The following is a 16,428-nucleotide window of genomic DNA, read 5'->3' on the forward strand; positions in this document are numbered from 1 at the left end:
CCAGGCCAGGGCAGTGAAGGAAAACTGTGGCCTCAGAGTCACTTCCTCTCTGGGCCCTGGGTCTACATTCCTTCATTTCACAGATACTACTTCCAGGTCCTGCACTAAGTTTTGGGGTTGGAGAGACAAGTCAAACCTTTGTGATGTTCCCAGGCTAGTCTGGGAGACACATGAGCCCTCCGATGGGGGAGGCCAAGGCAGTGTGGAACCTCTACCCCAACATGTGGAGTCCAGGAAGGCTTCCTGGAGGAGGCAACTCCTCCACTGAAGATAGTCGATGACTCCTTCTTGAAACACTTTCTTCATGTGGCTTCTGGCATAGGCCACTCTCCTGGTTTTCTCCTACCTGTTCTCAGTCTCTTTCTCTGACTTCTTCTCCTTCCCCCCTCCCTCTCCCTGCTGCCCACATGGTCTCTTCATGAAAGTCTGCTGCTTCTGCCACCCTGCATGATCTGACTCTTTCTCTCTCACCCCTCACTCTCTAGGCTCCAGCCATAGTGATCTGACCTTCCTCACACTCTCCCAACTAGGTATCACCCCAGGGCCTTTGCACATGCTGTTTCCTTTGCCTGGAACACTCTTCCTCTTCCTCTTCACTGAACTAACTCCTCCTCCTTCTCCTGATCTCAACTAAAAAGTCACCTCCTCAGAGAAGCCTTCCTAGACCATGTTCCCCCAATCCGTCAAATGAGATCCCACTCTCTTAGTCTCTCTTTTCCTTTACAGGACCTGTTCCTATTTGCACCACACGTTATTGTAAGTGTGTGTGTTTAACTTCTGTATCCCCTCAATCTCTAAGCTCCCTGACAGCTGTTGTCCCCAGAGCATAGCTCTCTGCCCGGAGTGTAGGACGTGTCCAACAAATACTTGTTGAATGAATGAGTGAACAAATTCAGTTGGCCCTGGCAAAAAGGGGAGGAAGAGCATTCCAGGCAGAGGGAACAGCAGCTGCAAAGGCACGGGGGCTAGAGAAACTTGAGAGGGTTCTCTGACACTTCCAATGAGGGTGATACTTTTGGTCAGGGGTTGGCGAGCTGAGCTCCTCGGGGGGCTCAGGAGCCTCAGTGTGGACAGAGCTGGGAGAGACAGAGCTGGGGGTGGGGCTTGGGCCTCCCCTCCCTGCTTCAGGCTGAGCGACATCTCTCTTCCATCTGGTGGATATCCTGAGCCCTGATTCCATTCACCAGGTGCCCACGGGCTGAAAGGAGCTTGGCCACATCCCCAGCCGCTGACACTAATGTTCTGGAGGCCTGAGCCACATTCAGGGCGTCTTAGCAGACAGGGCCGAGCCGAGCCCCATCAGGTGGTCCTGGAGAGACCCCTAAGTGAGGCCAGTGAGGGCTCAGACCACAGTGGGAGGGAGTGGCTTATGCAGGGGCAGTGGTTTCTTTTATGCCACAAGCAGAGGCAGGAAGGCAAGGAGAAGAAGGGAGCTTGGGGACAGTGTACTAACCCCAGCAGAGCCCTTGGTGGATGGGCCTCAGTTTCCCCATGTGTAAACTGGGGCAAGGGTCAGATCAGATCTGACTGATGTCCTGTGGCACGGGCCCCTCAGAGCTGTGTGAAAAGTCCAGCTCAGAGAAGCACCTCCTTCCCATCCTCCCCATGGCCGGGAGGCCTGACAGTGGGCCAGATTAGGGGGCAAGCCTCACTCTGGAGAACATTCTCTCCTGGGGTCCTCACAGGGCTCTGCCATCCCCCGCTTTGCAGATGTCGCCTCCCTTCCATGCGCTGCAGCAGCTCTCAGGGCTCCCCCAACCAGGGCGTGTTTTTCTTGCCTGGTTTCTGGTCTGACTCCCACCTAGGACCATGAGATCCTCAAGGGTGGGGGCTGGGTCTTGTCTGCCACCGTATCCCCAGGATGTTGCACAGCCTGGTCCTGAGAAGGTGCTCAACACACATTCACTGGATGGATGGATGGTAGAATGAATGAATGAATGAATGAATCCAGCTGGATCCTGCCCTTAACTCGCTCCGTGCCCTCAGGCATCTTCCCCCTCTCTGGGCTCCTGTTTTCTTAGCTGTCAGTTGAGGGTGCTGCACTCCATGGCCCAGAATGTTCCAGCTCCGACCATCTGAGATTCTGAATCCGACTCAGCACTTGGCACCCTCTTCCCTCCCTGTGGCCTCCCTCCCAGCTCCCTTTGCCATCGGGTGGCCTGGACCAAGTCCGCGCTCCTGCTTAGCATCAGCTTCTTGGTCTGACAAATGGGCAGACTCAGCCCAGCCCTGCCTGCTTCCCTGGATGTCCCCAGAGGAGGGATGAGGTAAATCCTCGTGAGGCTGGCCACCTGCTGGGGGGAGCCTGTGATTCATCGAGGAGAGAGTGGGGCTCAGACAGACAGCTGGGATAAAGGCTGCTCCAGAAGGGGCTGGTTGCTTTGAAAATCCTGGGGGCGGAACAGACAGCTCGGAAGTTTCAGCTTCTTCCCAATGATAATCAGCAAGGACACCTGCCTCAGTTGGGGGCGGGGGGAGCGGCGTAGTAGAGGGGCAGGTGGAGGTGATATTGTCACCTTCCAAGCTCTCCAGGTGTACTGAGCAGTCCTCCAGGTGACAGTCCATACAAGGTCCTTTATGTACGTTGTCATCTTGAATCTTCACAACAAACCTGGTGGGTTGCTGTTAGCTCCATTTTCCAGATAGGGAAACTGAGGCTCAGGGAATTAAGTGACAGTGAAGACCACATCAGTGAGGTCAGTGATTTGAACCTGGGTGGCTCCAGCGACACAGCCCTGGGTCTTTATTTTGCTGCAGCCTCTGAGAGCCGCCACTGTGCCAAAGCTGCCACCAGGAGGCCCCTCCATTTGTCCCTGGAAACTCTGCCTCCTCGGAGGGTTTGTCGGAGCAGTTCAGGGGATGAGCAAGACGTGGCAGGAGCCACGGCCACAGGCAATGTCAGCTCAGTTGGGGACAGAAGCAGCTGCAATGGGATGGGATTCATCTAAGGAGAGGGCTATTTTGGGCTGGGAGCTGTCAGGGGGCCTGATGTCACCACTCCCTGGCCCTTCTCGCGAGAGGGGAAAGCTGAAGATGTCATCAAGCGGGTTGGCCTCAGCTAGTAACAAATGGAAAATAATCATAAAATTATTATGATTATTTGATTGATTGATTGATTGATATTATGATTATTATGATCCCAGTCACGTGCCTCACATTCATCATCACACCTCCGCTTTCCACCAACCTGTGAGCTTGGTGTTAGTATTCTCATGTTAGAGATAAGGAAACAGTTCAGAGAGGCTGAGTGACTCACTCAAAGTCACACAGCTAGTGAATGGCCAAGCTGAGAGTCATGTAGGCTCATTCTACCCTGGAGTCCATGCTCTGAACCAGTGCCCACTAGGCCCTTCTCTGAGGCCTTGTCTGTGTGGACGGAGCACTGGGAGATGGGTGCTGTTCAAGCCTGCCCTGCAACTCTGGGACGAGAGCCTGGGGCCTCCTCCTGGCTCTGCCACTTAGCTAACTCAACAGGCCCTGGGCAGAGAGCTGCACCCTCAGCAAGCCTCAGTTTCCCCATCTGTGAAATTGAGATAATGATGCCCAACTGGGGTGGGGAAGGGATGCCAAATCCAGAGTCCTTCCATCTTGCTCTAGGGCTCTGCCCTGCACCAGCTGGCTGGGCCTCAGGGGATGGAAGACACAGGAGAAGCCACACTCCCACCTGAGGTCCTTTCACAGGTGAAGAACTGAGGCCAGAGAGGCAGAGTGGGGTGCTGAGCTCTGGCTACATCCCTGGCTCTGTGCTAGGGGTTCCACAGGGAGCCACTGACTCCTTAAGCCCATTGCTCAGATGAGACAGTGGGGGCCTAGAAGGGCCCAAGGCCACCAGCTAGTGGGGGCACTCGAGATTCAAACCTGGGACTCCCAGACTCCTGTGTGTCTGCCCGCCACTCTAGGCTGCCCCCTGGCTATCCTGGTCCCCGATCCACAGACCTTCCTTGGGTCCAGGACAGCCTCAGTCCTGCTAGCCGGGCACGCCTGGGCCTCTGACCTTCCCCAGCTGGGCAGGTGGCTGAGTGGTGGCGCCCCACTTCTTGCCCCATGGGACTCTGGGAAGAGGCTAAATCAGGAAGAATAGTCAATAAGAAGAACCGCGAGGACGGATGGGAGGGGCTTAAATGCCGTACGCACTCAGGCCTGAGCTGCTGGCTGCACATGAAGGCCAGGGAGTGAGGTCCAGGGAGAGGGGTGCAGAGGGCAGCCGGGCAGAGCCAGGAGAGAGCTCAGGAGAGAGGAGCTGCTGTCCCCCAAGGAGAGGGGCTCCTGATGGGAGAAGGAGGGAGGGGCTCAATCGGGAGCTCCTGTTGTTCAGAAAGCAAAGGTATTTCACCCTCGTCCTCTCCTCAGGCTTCTGGGGGGCGGCCTCCTGAACTACACTCCCCATGCACAGGCTGGGGCACCTGCTGCCCTCCCATGGGCCTGGCCACGTGGTTCTCTGAGCCGTGACCTCCTCATCAGAGGGGTGGGGACAGTGGTAGCTGCTTCACAGGGCTCCCACTCTGGTGAGGACGATGTGGATAGATCATCCCTTCTGGTATTGTCCTGGATGGTGACTGCCTCGGGCTGGCCCCTCCCTCCTGGGGCCAGGTGTGCAGATCTTTGTTCAGTCACTCAGCAGTGTGGACCAGTTCCTCTAAGCTTTCCGACCACCTGGTGTATTTCCCACTGCACACGTTAAATCCCCATTTTATAGATGAGGAAACTGAGGCACTAGGAGGTGAGGTCACTAACCCAAGACTCAGTCCTGCAAGTGATGGGGCCTAACTCGCACCCAGGCTGCTGGACCGTAGCGCTGGCTCTCCCTATTCCTAGAAGGCCGCTGGCCCTTCCCGTGAGGCCCAGGGTGTCCCCAGCACCCTCTCACTGGCTGGTCTCCCTGGGCTGGCCGCTGCGTGCTCCGAGTCCAGCCCTTTGTTGCCACTGCCCAGCCCATGCCTCCTGCTGGGGGGACGTGTCCGGGCTGCTGACCCCACCCCAGGCCTTCCAAGCTAAAGCTGTGCCCCTCCCAGCTGGGATTCCTCCCAAGAGGTCACCTTGGGAAGCCCGGGGAGGCTGGAGCAAACAGGAAACGGCCCGAGGTGTGAGGAGGCACAAGGGAGAGGGTCTTCCTGGTCCTCCCGTCCAGCCCCCATTACATGGTGTGAAGACAGGGCCTGAGAGGGGAGGAACCAGCACCACCCTGGTCCGTTCTGCCTCCTACGTGGTCCTGAGATCTGCCTTGACTTTCCCTCTCCCAGCCCCCACCTCAGACCAGGCCCCACCTTGGACTTCTTGCTGCCTCCTGGGGCTCCCCATCTCCACTCGTCCCCCAAATTCATCCTCCACGTGCAGCCAAAGAGGGCCACTCACAGGCATCTTAAAGTTCCACAGGGCGCCCCATTGCAGCAGGATGAAGTCTCAACTCATTAACACAGCCTCAAGGCAGTCCCCCGTCTGACCCCGGATGACGCCTCTGGCCGTGTCTCCAGCCACATCCTTTCTTTCTCTGCACTCCGTCATCATGAATTAATATCCGCCTTGAATGGGCCATCCTCCCTCTCCTCCCTCACCTTTGCATTTCCTGATCCCCCTGCCTGGAACACTCCTCCATCTTAGCTCTCCCCACCACCCCCCTAACCTGGCTGCTCCTGCTCATCCTGAGGTCCCAGCTCCAGAGTCACCTCCTCCAGGAAGCCTTCCCTGACTTCCTGGTTTGAGCTCCCCGGCCCCCCGGGCTTCCTGCTATGCTACTGCACACTGATGAGTTTCGTCCATTTGCTGCCCTGCCTGTCTCCACCTCCAGGTTTTGACCTGCTCTGTGAGCTAGACAGCAAACTTGGAGGCTGAGGAGAATGGGGTGAGGAGGTCGGGGTGACCTGACCCTCTGCATGGTAGGAGCATTGGTGTCCACACTGAGAGGGGGACACAGGTGGAAGAGCAGATTTTGGATGGGAGGGGGAGTGATGTCCTGGGCTGGCTGTGTCGGAAGGGCCCGAAGGGCCATCCAAGGGGATTGTGTAGAGAAGTCTGTGATGGTCCTTCCAGATGTGACCTCCGGAGAGACCCCAATGCCAGAGTGGAGGACGGGAGCACGGGGGGCCTCCCAGCTGCCTCAGTACCACTCCCTTTCCTAGGCTTCTCGAAGCCTGCACTCAGCTGCCCAGCCAAGGTCCTGCCACCTCCCCCAGGAAGCCAGCCCTCACCAGCCCAGCTGAGGCTGCTCTGTTCTCTCCTTGACCTCTTGGTCCTTAGCGCCTCTAGCCCTGGGCTATGTCTTGGAAGTCTTTAAGGTGGGGCCGCATCCCTCCATCTCTTGTAGACTCCACATTGCTCCCCACAGGGACCGACACACAGAGAAAAAGTCGTGTGGCCAGGAACTCTGCCCCCTCGCCCAGGCAGAGTGGGGTCTGCAGTCTCTGCCAGCGGGATTCTGGGGAAAAGCCAGCAGAGGCCTCGAGAGCCTTTGGGTCAGATTGACACGGGCTGGCGAGCAGCTGGGAGGGGCAGGCGGAGGGAGGGGGCCTGTCTGTCCACTCTGGAGTGTGTGCCCGGATGCCTGTATCCTCACGAGCCCCGGCCCCAGGCGCTCCAGCCAATGACCTACATCCCAGCGTGCCTCCACGCAGCCGCATGTCTGTGTGCGCATGTGTCCATGCACACGAATGCGTATTGAGGGCATGAGCGCCTCGCCAGGAGAACAGAGTGCCTGTGTGTGGGTCTCTGTCTCTGCTGGCTGTGTCTGCAAAGCCCATGAGCGAGCTGGTGAGGGTGTGGGGAACCCAGCCTCCCACCTGGGGGTTCCACAGGCTCTGCACCCGAGTGAGGGGGTCTGTGCTCCAGAAAAGTCAGCTCACTGGATCGCAGTTCCTGAAATGGCTGGAGGTGCCTGTCCCCCAGCCTCCAGCCCCACCTCCGCCCAGGACTCTCTCCCTTGACCCAAATCTCAGGCAAAGGCCTCCCCTGCCTTTGCTAATGGTGAACATTAGGCATTGAGAGTGGAGGGCGGCAGTGGAGGGAGGGGCCCTGAGACCACAGGATGAGGCTGTTCTAGAAGGTAGCCAGAGAGGCCAGGAGGGAAGGGGGCTGGGGGGCTCTGGCCTCCTGAAGCCGGGGGTTGGGGGTTCAGGCCTCACTCAGGAACACCTGTCCCAGGTCTGCCCCCAGTGTGCTCCCGGGTTGGGGGGCAGGGATAGATATCCTTCTCCTAGGGAGACTGTCCTTGACCAAGTGGCTGTGCCAACTCTCTGGCCGGGAAGCCAGGGTACCTAGAAATAGGCCTGCTCTGAGACCCTTTAGTCTTTCCTTTAGCCAGCTCCGTGGGGGGCCGGGTAGGGGTGGCTGTGCTCCCCCTTCTGGGGCTCTTCTCCCAGACTGGCCTCTGACAGCTCACAGGGGATGGACAGTGACCCGCTCAGAGTCTCTCTCTACTGCTGTCTCTCTCCTTCTGTCTGTCTCTGTCTCTCCATCCATCTCTCTGTCTCTCTGCCTCTCTCCTGCTGGGCCGGCCCAGCTCACAGCCTGGCCCCTCCCCTTCCTGCAGAGCCCCCCTCCTCATTCAGTCGCACAGACTCAGGGGCAGCAGGAGAGAAGCGAGGCTGGAGCTCCAACAGCTTCTCCAGGCCCCTCCCAGCCCGCTGGATTCTGTGCTCCAGGTCTCCCCTCCTTCCCTCAGCTCCGAGCTCTGTGGCCCTCCCTCCGCCTGCCTGGGGACCTCCTTGTCAACCCTGCACTGGCTCTCTGCTTCCTTCAGCAAGTGCGGCTCCCTTCCTTCCTCCACACCTCAGGCCCTCAAGCCCCCTCCTCCTCCACAGTCGAGCCCCCCGCCAGGGCCGACTTGGCTTCCTCACTGCCCACAGGTCCTCAGTGCCACACCCTGGCCCTAAACTGCTCCAACCAAGGCAACCAGTGGAGCCCCAATTGCTGAATCCAGGACGTTCTTGGGCACCATCTTACCTGCCCTCTCAGCTGAGAGGCCCTGTGGGGAGGGGCGGGGTGGGATGGAGTTGGGGGAGGTCAGGGCGAGGTCCCTGGAGCCTGGCAGCCCAAATCCACATCACTTTCTCTGGGACAATTCTGTAACTTCTCGGAATCTCCGTTTTCCCATCTGTGTTATGGGATGATTGCACTGGGTCTCGTCTCACGGGTTGTTGAGAGGAGTAAACGTGTTAATACCTAGAAAACAGTCCTGAGAACGTTCAGGCCGAGTTAGCACTCAGTTGACATTGGTTGTCACGATTGTTATTACTACTGTGCTTGTCATTGTTTGAATCTCTCACCTACCCCCACGCACAACCCTCACGCCCTCTGGTTTCCCTCACGCCTCTCTCCCCATCCCCTCTCAGTCCTCCCTGCGGGTCCTCTGCCTCTTCCTCTGGCCAAGCCACCCAGTTGCCCACAGGACTCCCTCTCCCTCCACAGCCCCCACCCTTTCCTTGCACCTAGGGGGTCTCAAACTCGTCTCCCCCGACCCCCGTCCCCCACACAGCCTAGTTCACATCCCTCCTGCACAGTTGCCAGCCCCCACCTGGGCCTCCTGTCTCACCCTCTGCATCCAGTCCCCACCCCAGACCAGGGGACTCTCTAACAAGTGCTCCTAACACCCCTCACTCTTCTCTGGTCCCCGAGTCAGTTCCACTCAGGGTTCCGAGGGCAGCCCTGTCACGCCCAGTGGCCTCATCCATTAGCGTGTCAGTCAGTTTGTCTGTCGCAGCTGTACCTGAGAGCTTCATCTCTGCACCCTGGCAGTTTTTGCGGAATGTTTGTTGAATGAATGACTGGTGCAAGCTGTCAAGGGCTCCTCTGATCCATGCAACACATGGGGGGTCTTAAAGAGTATTGGAAGCCTCCCCTAGGAGTCAGCTCACTTGACAGGGGCGTCCCCTGCACCCAGGTTGGGGAGGGGACATGGGCTGGCCCAGGTCATGCAGAGAGTTCTCACTCTCACTGTGGGTCGAGATCACACGAGTCTCACCCCTAGAGATTTGGATTCAATTTGTTTAGAGGGGGCCTGGGCTCTGGAATGTTTCAATCCCTCCCCCTCCTCCCCTCCCGCTCCTCCCCCACCCCCACCAGGGAATTCTAAGGGGCAGCCACTGGCAGTGAAGGAGGGGTGCTGGAGCTGGGGGGGCCTTCATTTCCCGCCCACGTTCACTTCTTTTAAATCACACTGGGCATTTCCTCTGGGCTAGCTCCATGTGGGGCCCTGGAGGCCCAGGGAAGCACGAGCCTGGGGGTCTGTCCTCAGGGAAGCGCTCAGGACAGGCACCCACAATGACCGGGGTCAGGAAGCCACTCTGGGGAGGGGGACCCTGAGCTTAAAGATACCCAGGGCTTGGCCTGGCAGAAGGAGGCTGTGAGCGGGCACGGGAACTACAGGGGATGGGTCTGGAGGTCAACAACCACAAGTGGCCTACTGGAAACCTCGAGCAATTCACTGAGGCTGGACCCAAAAATCCACATGGGTGAGGAAGGGGGTAGGGGCCTGGAGAGGTCTGCAGGGCCAGGCTCAGGGACTTGGGTTTTATCCTGCACCCTGGGGAGCCACGAATAGTTCCAAGAGGGGGTTGGGAAGCTGGGAAGAGCACATACTGGGAGAGAAGTCAAGAAGGTTGGGAGCCAAGAGGGCAGCAGCGCTCCCGGGCTGGGCCGCAGCTTACCCAGGTCTGCTCAGCCTCCTGTTCCTGTGTCTGGGCTTCAGAGGTCTCTGTTCCCCAATGTCCTTGGCCACCAGTGCAAGCTCAGCTTCTAGGGAGAAATAGGAGGGTAACCCTCTAATCCTCCTCCTCCTGGCCCCGACAGTAGATGGTTCTTGATCTGAGATGGCCAGAGAAGGGGGTGCACCTTGACGAGATAAACCAGCCTGACTGTTAGGGAAGACGGGGAGAGAAGGGACGGTGCACAGCTCTCAGAAATCTCACTGGAAAACCTATCCCCATTTTACAGAGGAGGAAACTGAGGCTCAGAGATCTTTGGCCATTTGCCCCTGGTCGCACTGCTAGAAAGTGGCAGAGCCAGGATTTGAACCCTGGTCCTGCTGGCTCCACAGTCGGTGTGCATCCCACTGTGGGCCACTGTGAGTCTGCACTGAGTACCCCAAGTGCCTGGTCTTGTACCAGGGAGAGGCAGGAGGGGCTGTTTCAGAGCACAAGGGCCCTGGGGGCTCCACTGACTTCACCAGCTCATTGCATAGATGTGCGAAATGCGACTCTGGAGGGCCAAAGCTGGCAGGGGCTGATCAGGGAGGAGAGGAGTGAGGGTGTTAGCAATCAGAGTCGGCTTCTGGGAGGAGGCAGCTGGGGCTTGTGCAGCTAGAAGTGGGTGGAGAGAAACGAGGTTTGGGTTGGTGGAGGGCAGCAGGGAGGGCGCCCCAAGAGGGAAACAGCAGGAACACAGATGCAGAGGCGGGATGAGTGTCTGGAGAGTCCCAGCCTGAAGCAGGGGAGTGATGCCGGGAAGGCTGGTAGGCCAGATGAGGGCGTGCGGGGGTCGGGGGTTACTTCTCTGGCAGGGTTCCTTGACCTCAGCGCTATGGACAGTTAGGGTTAGGTAACTCTTTGTAGTGGGGCTGTCCTGTGCATGGGAGGATGTTTGCAGCATCTCTGTCCTCGACCCACCAGACGCCAGTAGCATCCCTGCCCCTCACCCCCAGCCCTAGTGGTGGCAACCAAAAATGTTTCCAGACCGTGCAAAGCGTTCCTTGGGGGTGAAAGTGCCCCCAGTTAAGAACCATTGTCCTAGAGTCAGCAGGAGCCATGGAAGCGATTTGAGCAGGAGAGGGACAGAGCCCAAAGCTGCAGCCAGAAATCACCTGGGCTCCAGCCGCTGTCCCCAGCCCCTCGATGTCCACTCCACGCCTCCTCCTTCAGCTGACCTGGGGCTCCCTGAGTGCCAGGAAACCCTCCGCCAATGCGGATGCACGGCTGAGGGCCGAGCTGAGTGGTGGACCAAAAGAGCTTGTGTCTGGGGATGGAACCTCCCACTCCTCGGCCAGGGCATGGTCAGGGGCAGGGGGGTAGTGATCCAGGGCCAAGAGCGGCTGCGAGGCTGGGGCAGGAGCTTGTCAGAGCCGGGATTTGGATAGAAGGAGCTGGAAAGGGGTGGGGAAGCTAAGCTGCCTGAGTCCCTGTTCACAAACAGGCCCTTTTCAGAGGCCCTGAAATCAAAGCATCCCAGCCAGTCGGGATGGAGTTTCGAACTCCTGACCGGTAGTCCTGGGAGTAAAGGGGTCAAGGGCAGCCTTCCAGGCTGGGAGGCCAGGCCAGGGTGGCAACACCCTCTCTTCCTGCTGTCCACGTGCTGTGTCTCAGAGGGAACCAGGGCTGCCTGGAGTGTGTTGAGGAAGGGTGGGGGCTGTGGAGGTGACAAGGGGAAGAGAAGCCCCATTTTCACCGTCTCTCCATCGCCAACCGTGTGCAGCCAGATGAGCTGCTAAAATGCACCACCAGCCTCCCCAACTCCCCTGCCCAAAACCTCCACCTGCTCCCCATGCCCCTCAGGATCAAGTCCACAGCCCTTGGTCTGCCCTTCAAGGATACATATCTCACCCCACCTGCCATGGCCCCTCAACTCCATGCTTCACCCAGGCCCAGAGGCTTTCGGGCTTTCTAGGCCCCCACAGTTTCCAGGCCTCTCTCCTGAACCTGGTACGCCTGCCTCCTCCCCACCTACATGCCCCCAAACTTGTTAACACCTACATGTGTCTCAGTGCCCCTTCAGTCACCACTGCCTCCAGGAAGCCTTCCTAGCCCCAGTGAGTAGGTGCCTGGTACGCTGGTGGCACCAATCCCTCCAGGATGCAGCTGTCTCTGTGTGTGAAGTCTCTGTCCTGGGGACAGCACTCGAGTCCTCTCATTTCCCCTGCAGCCTTAGGCCCAGAACAGAAAGCTGAGCATTTGTTGAAGGAAAGAGGGAGAGGGAGGGATGAAAAACATGTTTTTAGAAAAGAGAGAGGACAAGAGAGAGCAAACAGTGAGGCAATAGGGATGAGGGGAGTAGCCCTTCCTTCTGGCCACGAGCAAATGTGGCAGGACGGACTGACCCCACAGGCCTATGTGGAGAAGCGGATATCATTTCTGTGGTGGGACTGCTGGACGGCTCATTCCCCCAGAGGCAGGGTCTTGGGCAGCGCCCGGCCTTGCTGACAGCCCCTCTTGAATTTGGCCCTTGATGCCACCAACAAGGCAGGACAGGAGTTCAGGGGAATGGGGGGGCCTTGAACTGCCCACAGTGCACTTCGCCCATCACCGGCCGTCAGTGGAGCTCAGATTCCTCGGTTCTAAGAACCCCAAGATCCAACAGACTCTGTCGGGGCCAGCGGTTTTCCAACTGTGTAGAGGAGTCCTGGGGTCCCAAGGAGAGGCCCAGATGTTGCCAAATAGGAGACACCCACCCCCCCTTCTCCTAACACAGTTCTGTCCAGAGCAAATGCTAACGTTGGGCTTGCCTGACAATTTTCATTTGAAACGAGGGTTCTGTGGCTGAATCAGTTTAAAAAGCAGCCACCCCTTCTGGAACAGATGGGAAGACCAAAGCCTAGAGAGGAATGGTGTGGCAGAGCCACGTCGACCTCCCGGCCCTTCCCGCTGAACCCCACAGCCCTCTGCGGAAAGTGTAAACATGAGTGAATGACTAGGAATCTGACAGTCGGTTTTGTTTGGTAACATGGAATGACAGCAAAGGACATTTGGTTTCTGGGGCGAGGGGTGGGGCATGGGGAGGAGGAACTGCCCTGAAGTGGGAAGGGAAGAGCAGAGCATACTGTAATTACACCATACCCAGCCTGCTTCAGAGCTGCTCAGAGATACCGCACAGACTCCTGCCTTTAGCCAAAGTAGCACTAGGTATGAAATCAGAATCTCAGGTTCAAAGCCCAGCTCCTCTGTTTACTCACTGCATTGACCATGGCCAAATCAGCCCCCTCTTGAGACTCAGTTTCTTCCTCAATGAAATGGGAGTAACACCACCCTCATCCCAGAGTTGTTGTGAGGGGTCAATGAGAGCACAGAGTAGGGGTTGAACAGTTCCTAATGGACTCAGGATTCTTCCTTGTATGTGACCTTGAGGACGTTCACGGGCTCAGGTTCAAATCCCAGCTATGCCCCTCACCAGCTGTGTGACTTGAGATAAATTTCTTTTTTTTTTTTTTTAAGATTTTATTTTTTCCTTTTTCTCCCCAAAGCCCCCCAGTACATAGTTGTATATTTCTCATTGTGGGTTCTTCTAGTTGTGGTATGTGGGACGCTGCCTCAGCGTGGTTTGATGAGCAGTGCCATGTCCGCGCCCAGGATTCGAACCAACGAAACACTGGGCCGCCTGGAGCGGAGCGCGCGAACTTAACCACTCGGCCACGGGGCCAGCCCCTTGAGATAAATTTCTTAACCTCCCTGCCTCAGCTTTGCCATCCGTAAAATGGGGATAATAGGGGCACCCACCCACCTCACGGGGTGTAATGAGTTAATATGTGTAAAGCAGCTAGAACAGGGCTGCATCACTGTTTCTTATCAATATTTGTACTCAAATAATAGCAGCGACGAGGTCTTGTGGAGCAGCAACCTCAGAAATGGAATAAAAGAATGAATGAGATAATGAATGAACACAAGAAAAGTTAGAGTTCTCCCAGGGAATGCCTTAGGGACCTATCTCACCCAGATCCTCACCCATGAGTGTTGTCTTCTAGCCATTCTTTCTCAGCTGGGAGTTCCCCTGGCTCCCTATCGCTGGGCCTCTGCCTGCATTTTTCTGCAAACACGTAGAGGTAGGATTCTATTTTGCCCCTAGATGCCTTTGGGTGATAAAGAAGTAACTTCAGCCTCCTTGAATTGAATCTTCTCTCCAGAATGTGTAACAAACCTGGAAATTAGAATTGCCCTGGAGCTGATTACTCTGGGAGGGCACCTCCTGGCATTAAAACTAAATTAGATCAAGGTACCTCTGTTATTAGCAAAATAATTCCCTATGATTACAGAACGCAGCCGTGAATCCTGATGGCAGATGAACTTCAGGTGACTTACTTGAGACAAATAGCTGTGCAAAAATCACAGACTCATCTAATCGCTTCTCTACAGCGTTGCAGTTGGGTAATTATGCTAATGGTCATAAGAAATCACCTTTTGCTGTCTGGGGTTGGGAGGGCTTGAGACAGAAACATGTGGCGGATATTTCCCGCTTCCAGCTGGAGAAGCTGGGCGCCATGTTTGGTTCCCAAATGGACCCTTTCTGGGGAGCTGGTTTGGCCCCGTGTCAACTGGGAGAGAAACCTCTTATGAATCAGAATTGCAGTGGCTTTGTTATTCGTCTCTTTTCAGATCATCTTTATATAGGAAATTGAATTTGTCTAAGTTCCACTGTTGGGCATGGTAATTCCAAGAGACAAGTTAAACTCTAAAAGCTCAGGACCTTTGAGTCAATTCAATGCAGCAAACGTGTGTTTGTGCCCACTGGGTGCCAGATACTGACCTAGGCACAGGCGGGGGGAGCACCAGCATTTAAGAGTGTTGCTTTCTTGACATGGTCTCTTGTCCCCTTAGCAAGCTGAGAGAGGCAGTACCGTTCCCATTTTAGAACAAAGAAATGGAGGCTCAGAAACGTGAAATGACTTGCTCAAGGTGCTACTGCTGCTAATCAGTGGAGATCACTACTTCCTTCCACCAGAGGGATCTGGGCGGCTTCCTGGAAGAGTGGGCCTAGGGGAGGGCATTGTAGGTAGAAGAGAAGCTGAGCAAAAAACCCAGAGGCAGGAGATTAAAGGGGGGTGGTGTTCATGTATGGGGGACAGGGTTGGGAGAGTGGCTGAATATCATACCATAGAGGGCCTCAAATGACCAACTGACGGTTTGGACAACGGGGAGCCACTGCACGTGTTTGAGCAAGGGAAGGATCTGATGGAATCTGAGAAGTACCCTGGCTGCAGGTGGGGGATCTTCTAGGGGGCTGCTGGCAGAGAGGGGGTCAGAAAGTGATGAGATAAATAATGGATAATTTTTTAGTATAAATATGTCCAAATAGTTCATAGGACGCACTTATACTAAAAAATTATTTGTTGTTTATATGAAATTCACATTTAATTGGGCATCTTGTATTTCATCTGGCAATCCTACCCCAGCTCCTTACACCATCTCCAGCCGGGTTCTGGGCACCAGCTGTGTCCTCTGCTTGGTATGAGTTTCCCCACTGGGCACACAGTCTGGGGAACTCCTATCCACCCCTTGAGGCCCTACACTCCTTAGTATTTATCAGGTACTGTGGTTATTACTTTCTCTCTTTTTCTTTTTTTGTGAGGAAGATTGTCACTGAGCTAACACCTTTGCCAATCTCCCTCTGTTTTATGTGGGATACCACCACAGTGTGGCTTGACTAGCAGTGCTAGGTCTGTGCCCAGGATCTGAACCTGTGAACACCAGGCTGCCGAAGTGGAGTGCACGAACCTAACCACTATGCCACTGGGCCAGCCCCTGGTCATTACTTTCTTGTGTAATTGTTCTAATGTCTGTCCCTCCTCTTAGCAGCCAACCTTACTTCCGGCTGCATAGGAACAAAAAGTTAAGGCCGTGACTCCCTGCATTTCCTGACCCCATCTCCACCCCAAATTGCCTCTAACTTCTGCTTCTGTCCCAGGATGAGCCAGTCTCTCCATCCCTCCTGAGGCCTTGCCTGTTCCCTTGAGTGTCGCTCACCTCTCTCAAGGGCAACTTGAAAGTCCCACTGTCTCTCGGGTCATTCCCACCAGCCAGGACACACAAGTGCTTCCCGTGCTCCCTATCACCGGGTGAGTTCGCCCGGAAGCAGGCTCTGAGCCGTACCAGCATGCAGGAGGTTTACCAGAGCCTGCCCCAGGGCTCAGTGCCTGTGGAAGGGAAGGGCAGGAAGCAGGAGAAGTAGAGCTGCTGTGCGGTCTCAGAGCAGGTCTCGGCCCACCCTATGTGGAGGCAGCGGGTAGGGGTCCGGAGCAGGGATGGCCTTCAGAGCTGTCCTGAGTAGTGTCAAGGGGCTGGGCCTTTATGCCCCTGGGGTGATTGGCCACTGATGTAGGCCACCCTGGGACGGAGGTGTCACCTCAGGTGCAGTGGCTCATCTCAGCAGAGGCCACCCCCAAAGAGGGCCATCTTGCAGCAGCCTCCCCACCCTCGGGGCGTGAGTCCTCTGTTCTCCAAGGAAGGATCTGGGTTGCATGTCCCAGTATCCACCACGCATCCCCCCAAACCCAACCATTCCCCTCCACGACCCCTAATCTCCTGAATTCCTTCTGAGCAAAACCCTCTGAAGAGCTGTCTGTCCTCCCTTCCTCACTCCCAGGCACCCCTCTTCTCTGAACGCGCTCCTGTTAGCCTCCAGTCTGGACCCTTTAAATCGGTCTTCTTCCTCCAGACGAAGGGATTTCTGTAAAACTCAAGCATTGACTGCGCCTCCCCTGCTTAGGGTCTCCCAGTAGCTCCCCCAAAGTCCCCACTC

The 16,428-nt window shown here is 56.4% G+C and overlaps 1 protein-coding gene and 1 long non-coding RNA gene across 8 annotated transcripts in view; one reads left to right on the forward strand and one right to left on the reverse strand.

Moving 5' to 3' along the window:
• LOC124236331 (uncharacterized) overlaps positions 1-16,428 on the reverse strand; it is a 37,773-nt gene that overhangs the window by 13,970 nt on the left and 7,375 nt on the right. For 6 of the 7 annotated variants that reach the window (XR_006887696.1, XR_006887695.1, XR_006887698.1 and 3 more), the window contains exon 3: positions 9,639-9,726. This is a non-coding gene — a long non-coding RNA (uncharacterized LOC124236331). Of the gene's footprint in view, positions 1-7,935; positions 8,168-9,638; positions 9,727-16,428 lie in introns of all 7 variants that reach the window. The other variant, XR_006887703.1, reaches the window with a different exon arrangement.
• Positions 1-16,428, forward strand: part of DAB2IP (DAB2 interacting protein) — a 194,479-nt gene that overhangs the window by 2,021 nt on the left and 176,030 nt on the right. The window lies entirely within an intron of this gene.

This window comes from Equus quagga, chromosome 1 (genome assembly GCF_021613505.1).
Source record: "Equus quagga isolate Etosha38 chromosome 1, UCLA_HA_Equagga_1.0, whole genome shotgun sequence".
Lineage (NCBI taxonomy): Eukaryota > Metazoa > Chordata > Mammalia > Perissodactyla > Equidae > Equus > Equus quagga.